Here is a 23,778-nt window from a genome sequence, read left to right as displayed (position 1 = left end):
TGGGGGAGGGGGGTTGTGGACAGTGAAATAGAAGTGGCAGTTAACTAATGCTATGGAAATGCTGGGTCAGGGTTTCTTTTCCTTTGGAATATTAGCACCCTCACAAAACTAAAGCAATAGAAATAAATTTCAGCGAAAATTAGGGAAAACAGTATTTTACAGATGATACTTAATGTCAAGGAAACTTAACATGACAAATTCTACTATAAGCCCCATATGTTGGAGAAAATGTAAAGAAATATATAAAGGTTGTGTGAAGTTGTTCAATCTTTTTGGATTGAATTTCTTGTTCCAATGGGATAGATCACAATCCAGGCACTTGATTTTATATTAGTTGGCCTTACAAGTTTTTTTGAAAATGCAAAAGCCACATCGAAATACAAAGAATCAGTTGTTTTCTTAATGGTCATAGATGGACAGATAGCAGTATGATTCTGGAAAAAAGGAAATGATTTGAATATTTCTACATATAGCAAATATGCAGAATTACTTTAATGATAACACAAATGATTTTTATTTCACCTCATATTAATAATCTGACTTTTCAACAACAAAAAAAAAGGTTCAAGCACTGCCATTTTGGCTGGCACCATAGTTTTTAAGCCAATTTTTCTATTTAATATGTTTTCAGCAACATGTCGATACAAGCCCTGTTAATTTAGAATATAATTTAAAGAGCTCTCCAGAGCAAATAGCACAGAAACAACTCTGAGTTCAACAGAAGAGAACTGAAACACTAAAAATAAAACAATGGGTCATTTAGAATCTACTTTGATTTTCCACATGATTTGGCAATCTGCCTACAACAGTGGAAGGACTGCAGTTAACACCTTGCAGCCTTTTTTAAGGCAGGTAACAGATTTGTAGGAAAACAGAACTATTTCCAGGAATTTGTAGGGGACAATATTCTCCATATCCCTTTGCCCCAGCTGTTTGCACCTCTACTCCAAGCTAGCAACCTGTATAGAGTTTGAGTTTGGGGCGACTGATTATAAAGAAACATGAGTATTAATTGTTTTGCCACTTTTCAGCCCCATTCATTTATTGCTCTGCAACCTTTTCTGTTTGTGTATTTGAGTGTGAGCAAGTGTACTACATGTATATAGATAAATGCATTGCCCCACTGGGTCCAAATTGCCCACCTGCTCTTGCTGGAACCATTTAGCCTGAAACTGGGATCATATTTTGACTGCCCTCGCTACAAAAAGTAAAGTGAGTCTTATCTCATAAAGCAAAGTTGCAATGCTTTCTACAAACCCTCAACTCTTTTGAGATAAAGTAACAATTGCATTTTTTAAAGTGAAAGCCACATCATCTAGAAATAGTGTGCAAAGGAGAGCAGTACTGTAGCATTAATTGCAACATATGGAAACAGTTATATCTATAGATATAAATAGAATATCATTTTCTCTAAGAATATACCGTTATTAATTTTAATGGAGTATGCTAGGAATGTGCACTCCTTTGTACATCTCACACCTAAGCACTGCATTCTTGAAATACATTTTGGTTTTCCTCTTAAGGGATACTCTCTATCAAAAGATTTGCTTCTCTCGAAGCCACCACAATTGTTTTTATTTTTATTCTTTTTAATATGAATTCCAGCATGTAACTTTGGTATTCGTGTTGGTCTGTAAAACCTGTTCTGTCATTTTATGATGTAGCCCAATTCATGTTGTTTAACTTTTGAAAAGAAACTGCTTCATGAAGAAAACAGTTGTATGTTAATCATATTGTAGTTTCTAGATGAGTAATGCAACATCATATGTGTCACCAAGTGTACTATGATGTTTATGTTTTTTATTTTTAAAAAATAGATGGTTGAGCTTTGGAATTCCAGACACTAAGCATTCTGGCCTATTTTGCTTTAAAATAAAAATGCAATAAAAATTGCAATAAAGCACATTTAAATGTAATGTTTTAGAAGGATGTACTGACCGCTGTTTCTAATAAATTCAGAAATACAGCCTAGTTGGTATGATGTGATCATAAAAGTATGTTGGCTTTCTTTTTAAAATGTAATATTTGATTTCTTAAAGATAAATTCTTACAAATAATGATACTTCAGTATATTATTGTGGAATCTCCAAAAGTCTTACCAATTACTAAACGCTTTGTTACTTAGTTAGAATAACAACATCAAGTTTTTTCTTGCTTCAAAATTTCAAATCCATCTGTAGCATCCTGTCTTCAAGCATTTTGCAGTCGGAGGAGCATTAAAAACCTAACATAATATGACAATGTTAAAACTGTAATATTTCTTAAAGAGGGATACTTGGATCCATCTTACAATAAGAGGGCTGCCCAGAGTCACTTGGTAGTGAGATGGGCCAGCATATAAACTAAATCAATTCAATTCAATTATTATCCCCTGTGTTCTGATCAAAATCCACTAGCTTTCATAATAAAAACTAATATTTCTATAAGTTATAGAAAGTTATATACCACCTCTATCCTGACCACATTAATCCATACTTCAAAGCTAATTACAGGAACTCTCTCTTCAATTAAGAGAGTCTTTACTGGATATAGTCTACTGCAATTTTGCTGTTACCAATAAAATTCTAAAGATGTCCTATTCCTGCAGTTCTATTCCGTTTGCAATGTGCTTCCTAGATCATTCTATATCTGTCTGTCTGTCTGTCTATCATCTATAAATCACAAAACAGACTTATTTTCTCAGTTTTGACAAGCTTCAGGTTTTGTTATAAATTGCACCTATCAGATGATTATTTAAGTAGTCTCTGATTTGGGTTCAACGCAATGCTAAGATTAAATGCCAAATGTTATGAATGTTGATTTTAATGAGTGTGAATTGCATCCTTAAATGTTTTGATACATAATAATATTTCTCCCAAAGAGTAAAGTGCACACACATTTGAACTAAAATGCTTGTTTTTTTATTCAATATATAGAGGGGTCTGCACTTTCTAAAGTTATGCTGTTTGCACTCAATGTTTGCATTATATTAGACTGAAATTGGAAATCACCACACACAGTAAGGAAAGTTAAGATACTCAGAATGTGGTTTCAGAAGAAAAATGTTTTAAAAAATCGTCAAAAAAATTTAAATCAAAATAAGCAATAATCTCAGAAGTTTAAAACATGTTATAAAAATATTTAAATAAGAGGTAGCGGTCAGGAGAAAAAAAGAGAACAAAGTAAGATTGAATACTTTTTCCTTTTTTAGTTGTAATATCTCCTAAAAAGACAATAACACTTACAATAACACTACAATAACACTTTTCTGTGGTTTTTAAAAATTTTGATTTGATTTGATAATTCCATATTTTGAATTATCATTTCAATTTTCACTTTAGTGTAGTTTATGCAATAGCAAAAATATTAACAATATAAGTTAATTTAGATGCATTGTGCTATATATTTACATGTATGTAGTGTATTCTTTTCTCTTTTTTTGTTTTTTAATCAATGAAAATAAACATTAGCTATAAAAAAATTGGAAACAATAAAAACTATAGCAAAATTATAGGTCAGGATGAGGAAATGCTTGACTCTGATGAAAGAAAGCTGACAAAATTTTATTTATCCTGATTCAAGCACACTTTCAAATATTGAATTTTCTGATCTGCAAAATAGAAAAATAGATCAAGCCACGGTCCATAATAATCCAGCATTTTGTTTCTTAAAACAGTCAGAAGGCTCTAGGGTGCTCACAAATAAGAGGTGGAAATATGTCTCACTCCTACCACTGTTTTCTTAGAACTGGTATCTGTCAAATGCTGACCTCAAATATAAGGCAAAACTGCATCTTCAAGGCCAAAAGAAGTTTGTTCTCCATGAATTTATCCAGTTCTGTTTTAAGACCATCTCTTATGGCAATGAAAGCCACAGGTAGTAAGGTCAGTGTGACAAATAATTTCTTTTATCTGTTCTAAATCTTTCAGTCAATTTCATTAGATGATTCCTGGTCCCAATGTTTTGAGAGGGCGAAAATACTTCTTCCTCTGTACTTTTTCCATGTCAGGTATGACTGTACGTTTTGAATGTGTCTATCTTCATTCACCTTTTTTGCAAACAAAATGGTCCCAAATACTACAGATCTTTCTCACAGTGTAATTGTTTGACCTCCCTGATTGTTTTGGTAGCTCGTTTCATTTTTTCTAGGTCTGATATATCCTTTTCCAATTCAACAAACAGAATTGCACAAATACTATAGATGTGGGTGTATCATAGATTTATTTAGTCGTTATAGTTTTGATATTTTTTTATTTATATTCCTTTTCCTAATGAACCTAGGATGGATTTTGAGGGTTTTTTTTCATACCAGCTACATACCTGCTTCACATTTTAACTGAGCAATCTATTTTAATACTATTTTTTTTTTATTTACATCCTGCCATTATTATTACAAGTAACTCAAGACAGTGAACATATCCAACATATCTTCCTCCTATTTTCCTCACAACAACAACCCTGTGAAGTGCGTTGGACTGAGAGAGATTGGCCTAAGGGTTTTCCTGGGTAGATACAAACAGCTTAAATCCCATTAGTTCATATAAGAAGTTAAAGAGATTCTTCCCAATCTGTGCTGTTATACACTGAAATTTAATCAAATCTGCTGTTTTCTTGACTATTCATGAAGTTCGTTTTGGATCTCTTCACTTTTTTTTTTCATCTTACCATCCTGAATAATTTGGTATTATTTATAAACATGGCTATCTTGCTGTTTATCCCTAATTTCAAGATAATTTATGAATTTAAAAAAGCAACAATCCCAACAGAGTCCTAATGCTCTTATCTCATGACTATTAAGTTTACTCAAGGGCCACCATGAATAATTTTGTCAAAGGCTTTTTGAATATTCAAGAATACAATGTCACCTTCATCCATACCCTCTCTTCCTGTCCTTTAAAATTCCAGAAGATTGGGGAAATTTGTTTGCAGAACCCATGCAGTTTTTCCTTTGTTTGTATTTCTGGGTGATTTTCTTTGATGATCATATCGTGCAGTTTGCCTGTTACAAACATTAAGCCAACTGGCTTATAATTACTTGAATCTACTGCTAGGTTCTTTAAAACTGGTGCCACATTCACTTTCCAGTCCTTTAGTATAATGCACAATCTGAGGGAGAGATTAGTTTTGCTAGGTCAGCAATTTCACATTTTAGCCGTAAATGTTCTCTGGGTATGTGCAGCCACATCCATGTCATGGGTCATCTACAGTCCACAAACCAGCATTGCTACAGTGCAAATATTCAAAACCTCCAATTCTCCAGGAAACAAGTTGCCCTCTTTTTCTCTTGTGTTTTGGGGACAGTATCCTGTTTGTGGCAACTGTTTTCTCATTGGACAGATCAGCCATATCATCTGCTTCTGAGCTAGTGCTTTCTTCAGTCCACTGGGGTTAAAGCCCTCAAATGCCATTTAGCTTGTATATTACACAAAACGTTTATTGTCATCCAATTCTGTCATCTTGGGGCAACACATTTCATATGCCCATTAGAATGCTTCCTCTTTAGGGCTTACAGAAATCCCACCATAATGTTTAGAAAACTCTTGAAATAGTTTCAAAAGTCAATCTTCCCTTGCAAATCTCCAAAGCATCCTGAAGAAATGTTTGCAAAGGGCCAAATTATATTACATCTGGATAAATGCACCAGCTGCATGGAGGGACAATTTCAAAATTAGTGTCTTATCGTTCTGTGAAGGAAAGGGGAAAGAGTTGTATGGTCATTCATAAAACAGATGTCAGTTTGATATAAGAAGAGGGAACACAGGTTGACTTATGCTCTGTTTGTCAGTTCAGGTCTGAAAGAACTCTTTACGAGACCCAGACTCACAAGCAAGTCGACAGGGCCCTGCTGAAGGCACTTTAAATCTGCATATAGTGAGCCCAAATTACAGATTGGTTTTAAACTGCGCTGCGAAAAAAATCTCAGCTGGAAAAGCCAGTGTGGTGTGGCAATTTGCTAATAATTCCACCCATCAAGTTTTCCTGAACTGAAATAAGCATTTATTTACAGCACCTATGACACAGAGAGGCTGTAAGCACTGTTTACTTGTCCAATCTCTAGTACACTTGTTCACACTAGACTGGGTCAAGACAGCACTTAGCAAGTTAACTTCTCCCAGTCCGTGGGAGAAATAAAAGGAGTTTGGGTCTAAACTATATCCTCTTTTCAAGTCTCTCCTCTCAACAGGTTAAGCATGAACGCTTTCTCCCTGTTTATGAAACCCTGTCAAAATACTTGAGTACTTCTGTAAAACTGGGGACACACAAGTGGGAGAAAAGGACGAGATGGAATAAACAAGGATGGAATAACATAAATCCGCCTCCCCAATTCTGACTTTGAAGATGTCAGTTCACACTAGGCTCCGTCTTAAATATTTTCCTGAATAATCAGAAAGTGATTCACTTAGCGCTTCTTTTTTTAAGGCTGGGATTCCTCTTTCTTGACTGCATGCATCATCTTGTCTTGGATGTGAGCCAATTGCCTTGTGGTGTGGCTGACTTTGATTAGCCATTCTGTGAGCACAGACATCGACAACTACGTGTACATATTTCAATATTCCTTTTTTTCCCCCTTTGGTCGGCATTTTGCTGAATCCTGTTTGCTGTCCCTCAGAGTCAGCAAAGACTATAAATCCAACAATGCAGGCATTGTCACCTACTTGGGGATCTATACCACAAATGCAATTTGGAACTTTTTCATAAAACACACGGTCAGGTTTAGGGTTATTTTAGACTTAGTATGTTTATTGGTGTTTGCCTCTTGTATTCCACTCTAACATATTTGGCTACATCCCAGCACAACTCCTGTACTGCAAAAAAAGAGAAGTATCTTACTGTTCTACAGCAATAGGTCAAGATAAGCACAGAGACCAATCATTTGTTCCCCCTTTGAAAGAGTCCCCCCCCCCCCCGCTTCCCTTCAAACTCTGCACATTAAATTTATAGGGAACAATGTCCTTGAATAGCTTCAAGAAGGACTTTAATTTATACCAAAGCTTTAGTCATGCTTTTAAATAAAGTAAAGATGTAGTCTAGGTTACCAGCCTATAGCACATAAAGAAGTCTCTGTGAGTAATGATATTATTGGTCAGTTCGGGCACATTTTGGCCGGTATGCCATAAACACAAACAAAGCCCAGTGACAGTTTTATTCCAAGTATTCTTACCCGATTCTATGCAAGTTAGAACCTCTAATCTAAATACCCCTTTGCAAATAAACATGTTATTGCTCACATCCCATCAATTGCTCGCAAGCAAAGACTGACATTTAATTTGATTGGGGTGGAGTGGGGCTCAATAGAAGATCTCCAGGTTCTTGCTATGGTTTTATGATTCCATGATTTTAAAAATGCAGAGAAAATGAAGAATGATTTTCATGCAAATAAATGTTTTGGAAATAAAGAAGAGCTAGCAAGGAGCCCCCTAGAAGAATGAATGGGGAAAAATAATATAGCAGATGGATTTGGAATGAAAATGAGATAAAGTGAGAATGCATTGGAAGGAATATTTTAGAAAACAGAAAGTGATATGTTGAACAGTGGAACAGAAACAAATTCATTTATTCAATTCACATGGCCATCCATCTGAAATATACAACTGTGGCAGGGGTAGGTTCTACTTACCTTTACTACTGTTTCACAATGGGAGCATGCGCGTGCATGCGCAGATTGTCAATTATGACGTCCGGGCGGGTGGGTGGAGCCTCCCGCCGTTTTTACTACCGGTTCTAAAGAACCGGGAGCAACCCACCACTAGACTGTGGGCAGATAAGAAATTAAGAAAAAACAGGTAAAAATCACCATAACAAAAACAATAAATGAAGACAACAATGCATAACGAGAAAACTAACCAGCACAATCAGCGCAATATAGACTCAATCACATTGTTATTAATGTTAGCATTCCAAAGGGAAAAATGATGAAAAGGGAATGATAAATGTGTTGGTAAGTTACAAAACTGTAGAACCAGTTGGTGTTACTGAAAAAATGCAAAAATGTATAGATGGTTTGTTATGGAATGGCCAGGCAACTTATTGAAGACTATATCTGTGGCTGACAATTGGAAGAATGCTGTTATTATTCTCCTATGTAAACAAAAAAACTGGCAAGAGTCCATGCAAAAATTACAGAGGGATTAGTTTGATGCTTGGAAAGATGTCTGACAGAATTCTGATTGAAAGGGTACAAGAAGCAATCAAAGCAAAATTTAGGAAGCACAATAGTTTTATGCTAAGCAGGCAATGAGCACATTAGAGTGTAGCTTTTTCAGTAGCTCCCTAAGTAATGCAGGAATATGAGAAAGCTTATTGAACATTTGCTGATTTAAAGAAATCATATGAGAAAGTGAATAGGCTCTGTGAATTGATGTTTTGCTTGAAGATGAAATTGAGGCTTGGTTGCTGAATGAAGTAAGAGTGATATGTGACAGAAATAAAACAGGCATGAAAATAAACAGAATGCTTAGTAAATAGCACAGCACTGCTGGAAGAAAGAGAATAATATGTATTGGTTGTTTAATGTATTTATGAATAAATGCATAATTAATGCTTGTACTATTGTTAAAGGTGTATTGGTTGGAGACATTATTGTACATGAACCTTTATATACAGATCATGCTGTGTTAGAGAAACCAATGACTTTCGGCAAATGCTAGACAGATTGTATGATGCCACAAGGAAAATGGATTTGAACATTAATGTAATAAAAGATAGCTGCTTCTGACAAGCAAATTATTTGCAGCTATACCAAATGGTGAAACCTTAGAGCAAGTAAATAAAGCTGCATATTTTGACAGAAATCTTAGTCAGGATGAAAAAATGGAAAAATGTTTAATATGCATGAATACTGGTAGGAAGACAGGGGATAGTATGTGATCTAATTAAAAGTGGGTAACACAATTTTTTGTTGAAATAAGTAAAAATGGTTGTGTATAAAAGCATACTCTCTCAGCACATAGAATTGGGTACAGTATATCAAGAGAAATACAGGTAGTCCTTGATTTACGACCACAATTGAGCCCAAAATTTCTGTTGCTAAGTGAAGTATTTATTAAGTGAATTTCCCCCCGTTTGACAACCTCCAGGGGTTCCAGAAAAAGATGGCCTCCAGGCTGACACCTTTCTTGCCACAATTGTTAACAACACATTACAGTTGTTAAGTTAATAACATGGTTTTAAGTGAATCTGGCTTCCTCATTGACTTTGCTTGTCAGAAGGTTGCAAAAGATGATTTACCTGATCCCGGGACATTACAATCATCATAAATATGACTCAGTTGCCAAGTGTCTGAATTTTGATCAGGCGACCATGCAATGGTCATAAGTGTGAAAAATGCTCATAAGTCACTTTTTCCAGTGACATTGTAACTTTGAACGGTCACTAAATGAAGTGTTGTAAGTCGAAGACTACCTGTATAAAGATAAGTTGAATGGACTAGGTATGGATTACTTATTTTGAGTATTAAACCAAGAAGAGACAGGACCAAGGATGAATGCCAAATGAAAGTGGACTTAAATGAGTGACCAATACTGATGGTGGTTTGATCAACCTGAAAGAATGAAGATGATTCAATTGTGGACAGACACATGAAGAAAGAGTGAATGGGTTAAGAGGAAGTAAAAAAAAACTGAGAATAATGGTTGCAATTAATGTTGATGGAAACTTGTTTTCACTATGAAACTAAATTTTTTTTTGCTGGGATTAATGGACAATTAGAAAAGAACCATGGAAAGCCATTCTTATATATTATTGCTGCAAGAGTATTATATCAAAAAATGGAAAGACTTTGAAATACCACAATCGAGTAATGATTTCTAAAAATGATGGATCTAGCAGAAGTGACAAAATTGTTTGCTTCGAGATATATGAACTGCTACATGTATTAGTGACTGGAAACCACTTATTGACTCTTTGTTGAAAAAAAAATTGAACTTGTGATTTTTCAGTAATAAGAAAGATTACTGAAAGAAGGAAATTATGATGTAACCTTAGAAGGGATGAAATATAAATATATTTATAACTACCAATAAGAAAATCAGAAACCACTTCTCTTGTCCTTTTCCTTTTTGTCTATTTTCTTTCATTTCTTTTCTATTTAATTATCACTTTTCCTTTATTTTTTTCCTATAAATTTGAATTGTTTTTACTTTGAAATAAACATCTTTAATGAAAATTAATTTTTAAAAAGAAACTAGTTTTATCTTTTTTTGTACCTTATGAAATAATTTGTTTCTTAATCCATTTCTACATTTTGCACAGCAATGCTTATCTTGAATCAGCAAGAAAGTATATTGATAGGCAAGTTTTATTCTATTCAGAACAATTTAAATATAATCAACACTTAAGAAACAGTTGTTTAGCAGATAAGAACTGTAACCCTATCATTACTTTCCTTGTAATACAGAACAAATCAAATCTTACATTTCTTAAGTGTTTTTTGATATTGGTAATACTGTTCAGTTAAAGAGCACTTCATAACAAACTAAATGTATGATTTATTTCCCAATAAACGAACAAAATATATACTTAGCTTTCCCACAAAGATCAGTTTTAGCCATCTCCCCAAATACTAACATGTTCCAGATGCATGGATGGGACTCTTCTAAAAAGCTCTACACAAAGTGACTCCTTTCTCAGCTATAGCCATTCAGGCACTTATCCAAATATCATTTCTTTCTGATGATATAAAATGCAACAGCATAAAGGGACCAATGCTTTCTTTACTCCCCCCACCCCCCCAACTGACTTTGGAAAGGCCTTCTTTGATCAGTATTAAAATTACATGAAATGATGTTTCTAATCTGGGCAATTTATTAGTGCTTATCTTTTTGGAAACTCTGATAGTTCTATCTATTTAATATTGGTACTATAGTACTTGTTACTATTAGCAATGTATGGCATTATATATATGTTGTATATCTTTTTTTAAAGTTACATGATTAACAGAGTGGGGAAATCCCATGGACATAATGTACTGTGATCTCAGCAAAGCATTCAAGAAAGTCAGTCATCATATCCTAATTAATAAAATGATAAATACAAGTTAGATGATAAAACTGTAAGAAGGATTGGTTGAATAACTGTACCCAGAGAGCACTTATAAATGGTTCCATGTCAGCTTGGAAAGTAATATTGAATAGAATTACCATACTGCTCAGTCCTAGATTTTATGTTTTAACATTTTTAACAAGGATGTAGATGTATGGGTTGTATGGATTATCAAATTTGCAATGACATGAAATTAGGAATGACTAACGTTATGGAAGATGAGACACAAAAAAATGTAATAAGGAAGAAGTCCTAAATCTAGGGATAAGAAATGAAAAGCATGAGTACAGAACCAAAGACAGTTGGATAGTAATACCTGTGAAAAGAAACCAAGTGTTCTACCTTATCACATGCTTATCACATGTTGAATATGAACCAATAGCATGATACAAATGCTAAAAAGGCAAACACCGTTTTCAGGATTTATTAACAATAGTACAGAGTCAATATTATAAGAACTAACTGTCCAATTCTACTCTACCTTGCTCAGGGTCTACTTGAAGCACTGCAGTTTAAAAAAGACATCAATTAACTAGAACAAGTTTTTAAAAGGGGCTACCAAAAGGATAAAGGGACAATCCTAACCCTAACCATGTCCTATGGGGAATGCTAAATAAAATACGGCATATTTTGCCTGGATATGGGAAGATATGATAGTAGTATTAGGGAAGATATGATAGTAGTATTTCAGAGAGTTCAAAGGATGAAGGCAGTGGCTGGAATGCAGTATTGCAGGCTGACTCTACCCACTGCCAGGATTTCAATCCTGACTGGCTTTCATCTTTCCCTTTTAAGATGATGATAATAATAATGATTGTCAATGATGATGTAATGATTACCATTATTCTGGTAATAATGATTTTATTACCAGAAAATCATTACCTTCCAACCTAGATATTAGTTCAAAAAGTACAGTTCAGCTGAATTTGGTTTGGAGTTCATGCTGAATAAATTCCACCAGCATCCCTAACTGTAAGATAAATTAAATATTCAGAAGGAAAAGAAATTGCACCTTCACTCAGAATATATAAAAAAAACCCTATTTTGCAATTTTGGCATTAGACAGAGAAGACACAAAAGTCAGTATGTGTATGTATATGGCATTTGTTCATTTTTAAAAATTTAAAAATACCCTGTGAGCTAGAAAGAGCCCTCTCATATAGAAAGGATTGCCCCCATTTCTTTATTAAAACTGGGCAGCTGCCTTGACAGACTCTGAGTTAACACTTCCTCAACATGATGGACAGACACAATACAGTTTTGGTGCACTCTAATCAATATATGCAAATGAAGTCCCCTCTTTGCACCTCTGCTCCATCAGTGGGCACAGATGAAAGTGCAAGTAATTAAGAACTTGCTTCAGTGATACTGAATTGAAATCAGTTTAATAAGAATTGTCAGACTTGAAGTATTTTGGGTAAGCAGTACATGAGAAGGACTGAGCTAGCATACAAAAAAAAATATCCCAACCTTCTTTCTATATGGATGCTGTTCCCTTGGGCTTCCACAGAAGACAAGCTAGAAACTTTTAAGGTCACCGTTCATGACTTCTAAAGATGACTCTGTGTCCTCTTCAGAATTACTGAATTACTGAGTTATTGCTCTATCAATCTAGCACCCAATCAAAATTGATCATAGGGTCAATGAATGCCTAAGAGCAAAAACTTATAACCATGAGGCAATAAAAGCCCATGTATCAGAATGAATTGCTGTTGAAATTTGCCATGCCATTGATAGCAATAACAAGACTTGACATAATAAATAGGGTCTGTCCATGCTTTGAAATGATTCATAAGGAGGCTTTCAGATGTTGTACAAGCCCAGCACTTCTTTACTTATTAAATAGTTCAAATCTGTACAGGCCTCTAAATGAGCCTGAAAAATAAAACCTGCAGCTTTTTTAAAGACTTGCATTAACTATAAGTGTATTAAACAGTGGCATTTAGATAATTTAGAAAATATGTAGCAAGACTGTTGCATCTTCCACTAAGTTTCCTTATTTTCCATTATTTTGGGGGAAACTGATATTTTGCTGTCTAACCCAATTCTTTTTTTCTTATCTAACATCCACAACATCAAAGAGAGCATTTCTTAGGAGCTGAAAATGTTCATGTGGACAATTGAAAAAGGTCAGGCTGCTTTAATAAACAGCAGAGAAGGTCTGCACTTGGATGTGATGCAAAGCACTTCCTCTAAATTATTTTTGAAGTGTGCACCACCATACTGAAATACGTAGTTAACCCCTTTTAATGATAGTCCAAGCCTCTCCTAGCCCACACTGCAGTAGGACATCAATAAAAAAAATGATTACATGCTGCAATTGAGGTAGAAAACCTGTCTGAATCCTTCCATTTCATTCAAGAGAAGGCTCAGGTGATAACTTGCCCACCACCAACCTCAAAAAACTATCATATCAAATATTCTCAGAACAGAATATTTTCTATGTATACATTGATTGATTTATAGAATGGAAGAGAATTCAGTCATGTAAGTTGCCAATTACAGCATGAAATAATATAGTCCAACATTTGCCAAAATATATGCTGTTTACAACAATCAGCAACTGCTCCACTTTTATTTTGGGAGTTTGAGGTGTTTGAGAAAAATAAACCTAAAAGAGTTGCAGCCAGGAAAGGAAGGAAATATTTGCAAACTCAAAATTCTGGTGCCTAATTTAATTCACACAGTAGGTCTATTTTCCATGAGGGAAGAAATCTGTTTGGATTCTGAAATTCAGGAAAGTAGAAATAGTGACAGGGCTGCAGTTGAGATGAGATTATCCACAGTGGAAAGATGATTAAGGTAAAGTGCTCGCTGTTCAGAAAAACATCAGTGCCCCCAAAACAATGGAAAGTAAGTCTTACAGGTGTTGCCCATCCTGGTATTTTATTCATTAATCCAGGAGTGGATATTTATTGTGAGAAAACAAGAAAGATAACAGGCAAGTCAGAAGACAGGAAAAATTTGGAGGCACTGGGGACATAGGCTGATTAAATGTAAATAAAAATTAAACATTGATTTGTGTACGAGTTGTACCTTCCTATGAAAAACCCTGCAAAAACTCCTCTCCCTAAATCTCTCACATTTGATCTGCTGTAGTCTAACTTTGATCCTTCCTGGTTGCCATCACTAACTTGCTGATCTGAAATTTCATGTTAATATCATTCTATTCTGCCATCTGTATCATAATTTTTGTTGTCCTCTTTTTATGACTGAAAATGCATTGTAATTTTTCATTAGTCATATTGCAGATATTGAGTGGCAAATATATTTTATGGTTTTGCTTCTCTCAACCTCTCCTAACAATTGTATTTTATGCCCGCCTATCTAAACATTCATTGGTATCATTCATTACTGACTGGCAGGGGAGAAATGTTTTCTTTGGGATGTTTATTTCTGTATCTCATAGCTATTAATGGTATATAAGTCTAAATGCTATTACTCTTAAGCATGGGTCGTCTCAGCTCATATGACTTGGGGGGGGGGGGATATGGCATTGACATATTTCCTAGCATTCCTAAATGCCTCTCATACCCCTCAACAGTACTTGCAAAGGCCCAATGGTATCCACATGTACTTAAGGAGGCAGCAGCACCAATCACAGATTAGACTGCTGGATGCTGACAGAAATTATCCTTGGAGACCAACAAGACAATTTTAGCAGTTATAATAAAAGTCACATTCAATTCAGCTCTGCATACTCCCAAGTAATTATATTCTGGAAGAACATTCCAATTAAAATATTTTTTAAAAAAACACATGCATATTCCAACTGCCCCTACCACACAGAAAACATCCACATTCAAGAAAAAAGTATCAGAAATTTCAGAATTTTACTTTCAAATAGTATCATCAAGCCTGTGACTTAAATCTGGCAATCAAAGAGAAAATGCAAATAATCCCTTACACCCAATTAAAACTGTTAATCTCTTTTCTCCCCAAAACATAAACTATGTATTAATTCATCTGTCATGCTTTACAGAAAAAGATTAATCGTGACAAAATGAGAAGCATTAGCAGGAGTGGGTACCCTTGAGTAAGTATTCAAAGGTGCTGCAGAAGCATTACAGAATATTTCTGATGCTTTGGAAACCAACTAGGATTGCGGAAAATAGAAGCAGCTTAATCTGGCATTTGCTGATGAACCAAAATGCACCAGGAATTAGAAGGTCAATAAAACAGAAAGAGGAACCTGGAATATTAGTTTTACTCATTTTGGCATCAAATAATAAATCAACCAATTTCTAATGCTCGTAAAGTGATATAGTTGTACAAAGCGATCATGTCAAACACAATTTTGCTGGTTGGAGACAAACGTAGGGGTATAAAACAAGATTAGTTCAGAGGTTACGCTTTAAGGGAAATAGCTTCAGACAAGAGTATAGGACTCTTGTGCAAACATTTACTGTATCTCAGGTAGCTGCCAGGACACAATACTCTTAGCAGGATTACTGATGATTGGGAAATTTAAAAGGTAGCAAACCAACCAACTTGACATTGCTTAGATTACTCTTAACAAGATAACTAGCAGGGTCTATTTGATGCTTTTATCCTCCATGCAGCTTAAGACTATCAGTAGCAACTAGCACTGAAGGCTATAGGTGACCTTCAGTATCAGTGGTAGCAAGTCAGTTGCTGAGCCAAAATGCCAGAATGCCCATGTTTTGCTTGTGGGCTTCTCAGGTTGATTTTGCTGATTAACCAGCAGTGGAAGCAGCAAGAGGGAAACAGGTGGCAGCAGAATCAACGGGGGCCAGGAGGTACCTGAGAGACCTCTTGCCTCAGGAGATCTCAGGCCTAGAAGTGCCACTGTAGATATTTGATTTGGTCTAACAAAGCTCTTGTTAATGTTTTTAAGAATGAGTGATGTGGAAAAGAATCAGTGTAATAAAGAAATAAAAAGCTAATTAGGAAAAAAAATCAGAATGTGTATGCTGCTGAAACAAACAAAATATAGAATTGAAGAGACTTTAAGGTAACAACCTTGGACAGCAAAGCAGTAAGTGGAGAGACTGAAATGTACATATTGATTTGAAGCAAGCAGAATATTTGGCTCAAAATCCCCAGTTTGATATTCAGGTGAGTTATGACAGATTTCAAGTGTTCCCAGCTGGCCACTTCCAAGGGCAAAGGAGTATATTATGTTTGTACAGCAACCACAGAATACAACTCTGCAAATGCAATCAAGGTTTCTGATTTACATGTACTTGAAAATTTCATCCTGCTATTTCTAAACTACTGCAAGTTTTTTCCATTGTAACCAATAAAACAATTGATTATGGAGCAATGAAAAACAGCAGGTATGGCTCAATAAATATGATTAGAATCTAGGAAAAAATTGAGCGTACAGTAAGTGAATGTAGAAATGTAGAAAAAGTAACTATAAATTAATCCCTCAAAAGGAAACATTTGAATGGATTAAGAATTGTATTCAATCCTTCCGAAAGCTGGAAACAGAACTTTTCACATGTAATTTTATTTAGTAATTTTTATTATTGTATTTTATTTTAGATATTACTAAGGAAGTGTTTGATTGCTTTGAACATTAGGATAAGTTGTCTCAGCAAACAGCAATAAACTCATACTTAGGAGTAAATCTCATTGAATTTACTGGACTTATACCCCAACACAGGGGACAGGTCAAAGGGCTATTGGAGGATATAAACAAAGAAAACTTCAGGTGCTATTAAATAAATTTTCCAACCATATATTGTTCATGCTGGCTGGGAACTGTAATCCAAGAGATCTGGAGAATATGGTTCAGAGTCAGTTGGAGTCCATATTCCTGCACACTAAGAAAATACAATCCCCTCCTTATTTCCCAACAGCAAAATGCATCTGGAGCTGTCATTGATAAATGTCCAAATTCCAGTATGAAGACTGAAATCCTATCACAATTAACCTCTCTCTGGGCTCATAATATGGTAATACAGGTAGCCCTCAACTTATAACAGTTTGTTTAATGACCATTCAAAGTTATAATGGCACTGAAAAAAAGTGACATGACTGTTTTTCACACTTAGGACTGTTACAGCATACCCCTGGTCACATGATTAAAATTCAGATGCTTGGCATCTGATTCATATTTATGAGGCCATGTCCTGAAACTATGTGAACAGTTATTGTGTCCTTCTGATAAGGAAAGTCAATGGGGAAGCCAGATTCACTTAACAACCATGTTAGTAATTTAACAACTGCAGTGATTCATTGTGGGAAGAAAGGTCATAAAATGGGGCAAAACTCACTTAGCAACAGAATTTTTGGGCTCAATTGTGGTTGTAAGTCAAGGACTACCTGTACTCCCACTGGAGAAAACAAATGTATCTTTTCACTATAAAGGCAATAAAGATAAATAATATTTTTCAAAAATTCACAAGAAACTATCTTAAACAGCTTCTTTTTCTTTCCTCCAATTCCAGAGACCAGACTAAATTACTTCTGATCAGTCATTTCTTTTAAAAAAAACAAGACTCAAAATTCCACTATCAATACTAATATTCAGTGTAGAACTGCAGATGCTACTTTATTTGTATAGGAGTAATATATTCTGTTTAAAAACAGACTGTATACAACTTTGCACATTTTGTTTTCTATTGCTTACTAGCCTTTTTATAAGATTTTAGATAGCATATCTAAAAGAAATAGTTCTTCATCCAAAATTATTGGTTTCCACATAAAGTTACAACTACTGTATTAATTCTATGGTAAATTATGATCAGTTGGAGCTACATACTTCTAACACTGTGATTCTATTCATGCTTTCTCATAACTGAGATCTCACAAGTCAATGTGGCTTACACACTAATAATTGTGTTTAATGTTGAGGTATTATGGAGTTAAAACATCAGCATGAAAAGCTTCAAAAGGAGGCTTTCTCAAACAACCCACTGACTACTTTTCAACTTATGTACACAACCACACAGGGATGAATTTTTCAAAACAAGGAAATGAAAATTGGCCATGCTGTGTCGAATTCTTTGAAGTATGAGAGAAACTGCATACTTGATAATATTATAAAAACCCAAGATAGGAAAAACAAATCTTTCACTCTTAATAAATATTTTTGTCATGTTTGTCAAATGAAATATACAGGTTGATTGATTCAAATATTTGATTTAGAAACAGTTCTTTTCTAAGGGATACAGTGAATGTTAAAATGCACTTGTGAACAGAGGAGAAAGAAGCAATTTATTTGATTGGCCAATCTTTAGAGAAAATAAAATACATAAATAAAGCCTAAACTGACAATTTGACTTTCATTAATCTTTTCTTCTGCTAAAATAAGCAGAGAACAAACCAAAAAAGGGAAAGGGGGCCTAAGCTGGACTGGATGACACATCAAAGACAAGCACAACATACCGGTTTGAGAAAATCAGATACCATAATTAAGGGCAAGAAAATAGGACATTTTTTTATTAAGAAGGTATTTTTTTGCTCTTGTATAGAACTGATAGCCACAAAATCCTGCTTTTGACTACGTAGCTAAAGTAATAGTGCTGCTGTTAAAGAAGATAAAACATTAACATGCTATAGGTAACAAGGTCATTTCATTGTAATTCAAATGTTTATTTATTTATTTATTTATTTGTTTGTTTGTTTGTTTGTTTGTTTGTTTGTCCAATTTATATGCCACCCTTCTCCGTAGACTCAGGGCGGCTTACAATGCATTATAGCAATAGCCTGCATACTTTTTTGTATATACCTGCTTATTAGGGCTTTTGGCCCCCACTAAGCGGTGTTGTTCTATACAAAGTTGGCTTATTGCCCCCACAATTTACCTACCTCGAAAGGATGGTGTCAGCGTTAAGATAGCAACGAAACCTGACAGATGGAAGGCTGAGTCAACCTTGAGCCTGGTGAGATTCAAACTTGCACTAATTGCAGGCAGCTGGCACTTAACAGGACTTTAGTCCGCTGCACCACCGAGGCTCTTGTTGGAGTATATGATAATGTAGGTGCATAACATTCACAAAAATATTACTATTAGAATAACAAAATACCAGACTTGGAAGGGACCTTGGAGGTCTTCTAATCCAATCCCCTGCTCAAGGGGAGACCCTTCAGACAAGTGGCTGTCCAGTCTCTTCTTAAAAGCCTCCAGTGATGAAACACCCACAACTTCTGAATGCAAGCTGTTCCATTGGTTAATTGTTCTCACTGTTAGGAAATTTCTCTTTAGTTCTAGGTTTCCTCTCTGCTTGATTAGTTTCCATCCATTGTTTCTCGTCTTGCCTCCTGGTGCTTTAGAAAATAGGCGCGCGCACACACACACACACACACACACACACACACACACACACCCTTCTTTCTCGTAGCCTCTCAAATATTGGAACACTGCTAATCATGTCACCCTGGCCTTCTTTTCTCTAGACTGGACATACTCAATTCCTGCAATCGTTCTTCGGATGTTTTAGCCTCCGCCCCTCTAATCATCTGTTGCTCTTTTCTGCACTCAACATCTTTTTTATAATATGGTGACCAAAACTGCATGCAGTATTCTAAGTGTGGTCTTACTAAGGATTTATAAAGTACTAGTACTTCGTGTGATCTTGATTCTATCCTTCTGTTAATGCAGCCTATGATTGCATTGGCTTTTTTGGCAGCTGCTGCACACTGCTGGCTCGTATTTAAATGATTGTCCACTAAGGACTCCAAGATCCCTCTCAGAGTTACTGCTATTGAGCCAGGTTTCACCTAATCTATATCTGTACATTTGGTTTTTCTTGTCCAGTACTTTTCCTAAAATTGTTTTCAGCTTATGAATTTCAGAAACAAGAAAAACAGAAGAGAGAATGTGAGTGATATTAGAGCAAGTAAGAACGTCTGAAAATGAAGGACAGATAGCCCTCACCTTACAACCATGATTGGGACTGGATCTTTTGTCAGTAAGCGAGGCGGTTAAGTGATCTGATTTTACAACCTTTTTTGCTGAGGTCATAAAGTGAATCACACAGTCATTAAGCAAATTTGGCTTTCTTCATTGATTTTGCATGTTGGAAAGCAGCTGGGAAAGTCACAAATGGCCCCAGGACTCTGCAACCTTACATGCCAGTTGTCAAACGCCTGAATGTAAATCATGTGACTATAGGGACACTGCAATTAATGTAAGTGCAAGGACTGGGCTTTTTTCAGCATGGTCATAACTTAGAAGCATCACTAAATGAATGGAAATAAGTCAAGGACTTACCTAAGACTGTGCTAGGAAAGAAGCAGAAAGGCAATGCTTGAAGGCTTTCCATTTTTCGTATTTCCTCCAGTTAGAGTCAAAACTCTTTCCTTCATATAGAATGGTGGGGGAAAAAGAGGAGAAACTAAGTAGGCAATTTTTTATTATGAATAAAACCAAATACACTTTGAGTTGCTATACTTAGATGGGAGATGACCTGGGATGGGCTCCTTATTTGGATAGGAGAAATCCCAGGAATACAGACTACACTTGGAATTTTTTTAAAAATCCAGGAAGAAAACAATGGCAAGGCACTTCTATATTTTTGCTACAAACCAACATAATCATTTCTGCATAATCACCATAATTTACATTAGATTCAAGAGGAACTTTATTAGATAAAAAGAGCCAATAAAGATGGAAGCATGCTTGTATGCATACATCAATTACAATTTGATCAATACTGTTTCATAGTCAGATATTCTAGGTCAGGACTGTCAAACTTGTGTCGTCACGGCAGCGTCACATGACGTATCAGGACTTTCCCCCCCTTTGCTAAACCGGGCGTGGATATGGCCAGCGCATGACACATCCAGTCTGCGGGCAGCAAGTTTGACAGCCCTGCTCTAGGTTATACTAACAAGACATAATGATCAGATAGGGTATCACAATTTAACCCAAAACATCCAAATTCAACATTGCCTATGCTCATTGTTTCTATTTTTCAGTAGAGATAAAGGTGGAGTTAATAAATACTTTTTCAGCTCAACCTACCAACAAGTCTTTCCTTACTACGTCTAACTGCAGCTATAGACAACTTCAGCTGTCTTATGTTCCCATGACATTGCCTACATCTGATTCCTTGTTTGCAGCTGAGACATTTTTCAAGTCATCCTTCACTGCACCAGGGTTATTTCTCCCTTATCCTGCCACAATTTTGCCATGGATATAATCTGATACACTTCACTCATATTCTGTCAGTGGTGCAATCAGATGACAATTAGGGAGTAATAATCCTCTTGCCTATTGGCTGATTTAGGCTAGGATTCTACTACATTTCTTGTGCAGTCTTTGATGGTCATTCTATTTCAGGCATTAGAAGAGTCCAGTTCTTTTACACTGGATTTTGGATGAAAAGGCAGGGACAAAACTAGGAGAATTCAGCAATCCCACATACCCTGTACATCAGTGTTTCTCAGCCTCAGCAGCTTTAAAACATATGGACTTTTAAGTCCCAGAAGCTGACTAGAGAATTCTGGGAACAGAAATCCACACACATTGGCTGAGGAATTCTGGGAATTGAAGACCACACATTTAAAGATTATTCAGGTTGAGAAACATCACTGTACATCACAAATATGGGCAGTATCACTTGTCAGCCTTATGCCTGTGGATCACTAAATGGGGCAGCAAATGTTAAGTCATTATATCCCAAATGTGCTTTTTCAAGAGGCAACTGGACTTTCTGGTTTTTCTTTGAAGATGTTTCGCTTCTCATCCAAGAAGCTTCTTCAGAGCTGAAGCTGAAGAAGCTTCTTGGATGAGAAGCGAAACATCTTCAAAGAAAAACCAGAAAGTCCAGTTGCCTCTTGAAAAAGCACATTTGGGACAACCATGACCTGGATGACTGAGAATCTCCATAAACATTAAGTCAATATAGTTTTCTGCAACTTCAAGGATGGGTTGAATTCACATTAAGCTGACATTGTGGAGCAGCCCAACATTTCTTTCTGTGAAATGTATCCTTATTTATCCATCAAGCCTTACCTGTCCTGTTGCTGGGTTTCACCAACTTGATGGAATAGAGAGATGGTGCCCGTTTAAAAGCAACTTTAAGTTTGCACAGAATAAAGACATCGGGGTGGCCCCATTTCCCATATTTGCACAAGTCATTCCAACACCCCGTTTTGAAAGTAGCCCACCTTACTCCATACCAAAACCCATCAAGCACAATGGGAAACTCCTTTTTCAGACTCCCAATGTTCTGCAGGTCAAATCAAGAGCACCTGTTGGGTTTTTTTTTTTTTTTTTTTTTGGCTTTGGGGTTTTTTTTGTTTTTTTTTTTGAACTAGTTAATCCTCCAACCCGAACAACAGGTAATATTTATAATTCCCAGTATGTAGTAAGCCTTGGTGGTCTGCCCAAGAATGTAGGTTCCGGATTGAAAGGCGAATGAAGCCTCCTTCCCCGTTCCCCACCCCCCACCCTGCAAGACACAAGTGGGAAGGGAACACGGAGGGAAGAAAAAGCGCTGACACAGCACCCAAAGCGGCTTTTTTTCTTGTTTTTTTTTTTTTATCCCCCCCTCAGCTCCGGTGAAAACTGCTTAGCAACTTGGCCTGCCTGTCGGCGGCGGCGGGCCCATCGCTGAGCGCAATCCCTGATGCCCATTGCCTGCAGCCCCTAGCAACCAGCCCAGCCAGTGACTGCTTAGCACGTTGCAGCCCCTTCGCCCCCCGAAGCCCCCTCCCCAGTTCAGCCGACGTGCCAGACACGCCTGCCTCACGCCACATTAATCCCCCCCTTCTTGGAAAGCGGGCGGCTTTTGAATGGCGGCCCTGGAACAGTTTCCGTGTGAACAAGGCAGGCTTGCCTCTCTCCACCTCCCCCACCCCCGCCCCGTCCCCTCTTTCTCTCGCTCTCCATACGCTGGAAGAAAACGAAAGCTATAGGGGACTGGGGAGGTGGGAACAAATCCGGGAGCGCTGCGTGGCTGTTCTCGTGACCAGCCAGAAAGCCATGGCAACAGCAGAGCTGGAACCCGAGACGCGGGAGGGAAGGCAGAGCCTGGAAGGGCCGCGCTGTTCGCTTGTGACAGCTTTGAAATTTACTCGCTCAGGACATCAGGCAGCAACACAGTGAAAGACACACACACACACACACACACACACTCCCAACTGTGTGCCAGCCGAGGCTGTAGTGATACAGTTTAATAGCTGTGCAAAGTGACTTCGGAAAGAGAAAAGTTCAGGCTGAACTCAAAACTTTTCAGGAAAGGGAGAGAGAGCTGCAGGAAATTCAGAACAAAACTGACCCAAGCCATCTTCAAAGGCTTCGCTTAAAGGGGGGTCGAGGGTCACAACAAACTTTCAGAAAGGTTCGAGCAAGCTCGTCGTTGCTGGGCAGAATTCAAGAAAAAAAAGAGAGAAAATGGCAGAAGCTTTGCAATTTAAAAAAAAAAAAAAAGCAATCAACAGGGCTTCTACCCTTTACTGTTTTTAAAAGGGTCAACCTTGGAAAGGTGGTGCTTGGGGTTGCCCCAACCATTTCCCCATGCAGTGAGAAACTTCTGGCATGATGCTTCCAAATATTATGAAATATTATTTGGCACGGGGTCTTTGCAATTCTCTTTACATATATATAAAAGGAGCCTGAGTGGCGTTTAACATCCAGCTGCCTGCAATTACTGCGAGTTCAATTCTCACCAGGCTCAAGGTCGACTCAGCCTTCCATCCTTTCTAAGGTGGGTAAAATGAGGACCCAGTTTGTGGGGGCAATAAGCTGACTTTGTATAAAAATATACAAAAAGTATGAAGGCTATTGCTTAACGCATTGTAAAAATAAATTAAAAAAATAATAATAAAAAAAATAAA

The 23,778-nt window shown here is 36.5% G+C and overlaps 1 long non-coding RNA gene across 2 annotated transcripts; it reads right to left on the bottom strand.

The window, feature by feature from the left end:
* Nucleotides 1-6,699: 6,699 nt before the first annotated feature.
* On the bottom strand, nucleotides 6,700-22,908 carry LOC117664161 (uncharacterized). 2 transcript variants are annotated; one of them, XR_009622116.2, is made up of 4 exons: nucleotides 21,953-22,908; nucleotides 20,207-20,295; nucleotides 7,598-7,731; nucleotides 6,700-6,785 (listed from the first exon to the last, which is right to left on the bottom strand). It is a non-coding gene; the product is annotated as an uncharacterized LOC117664161 (long non-coding RNA). The 2 variants fall into 2 exon arrangements; XR_015733087.1 differs by having other exon boundaries at nucleotides 6,700-7,731.
* Between the last annotated feature and the right edge of the window lie 870 nt (nucleotides 22,909-23,778).

The sequence above is a fragment of the Pantherophis guttatus genome, chromosome 3 (assembly GCF_059756535.1).
Source record: "Pantherophis guttatus breed Tessera chromosome 3, ASM5975653v1, whole genome shotgun sequence".
Classification (NCBI taxonomy): Eukaryota; Metazoa; Chordata; class Lepidosauria; order Squamata; family Colubridae; genus Pantherophis; species Pantherophis guttatus.
The sequence above is the reverse complement of the archived record's forward strand: the minus strand, read 5'-3'. Positions and strand labels throughout refer to the sequence as shown.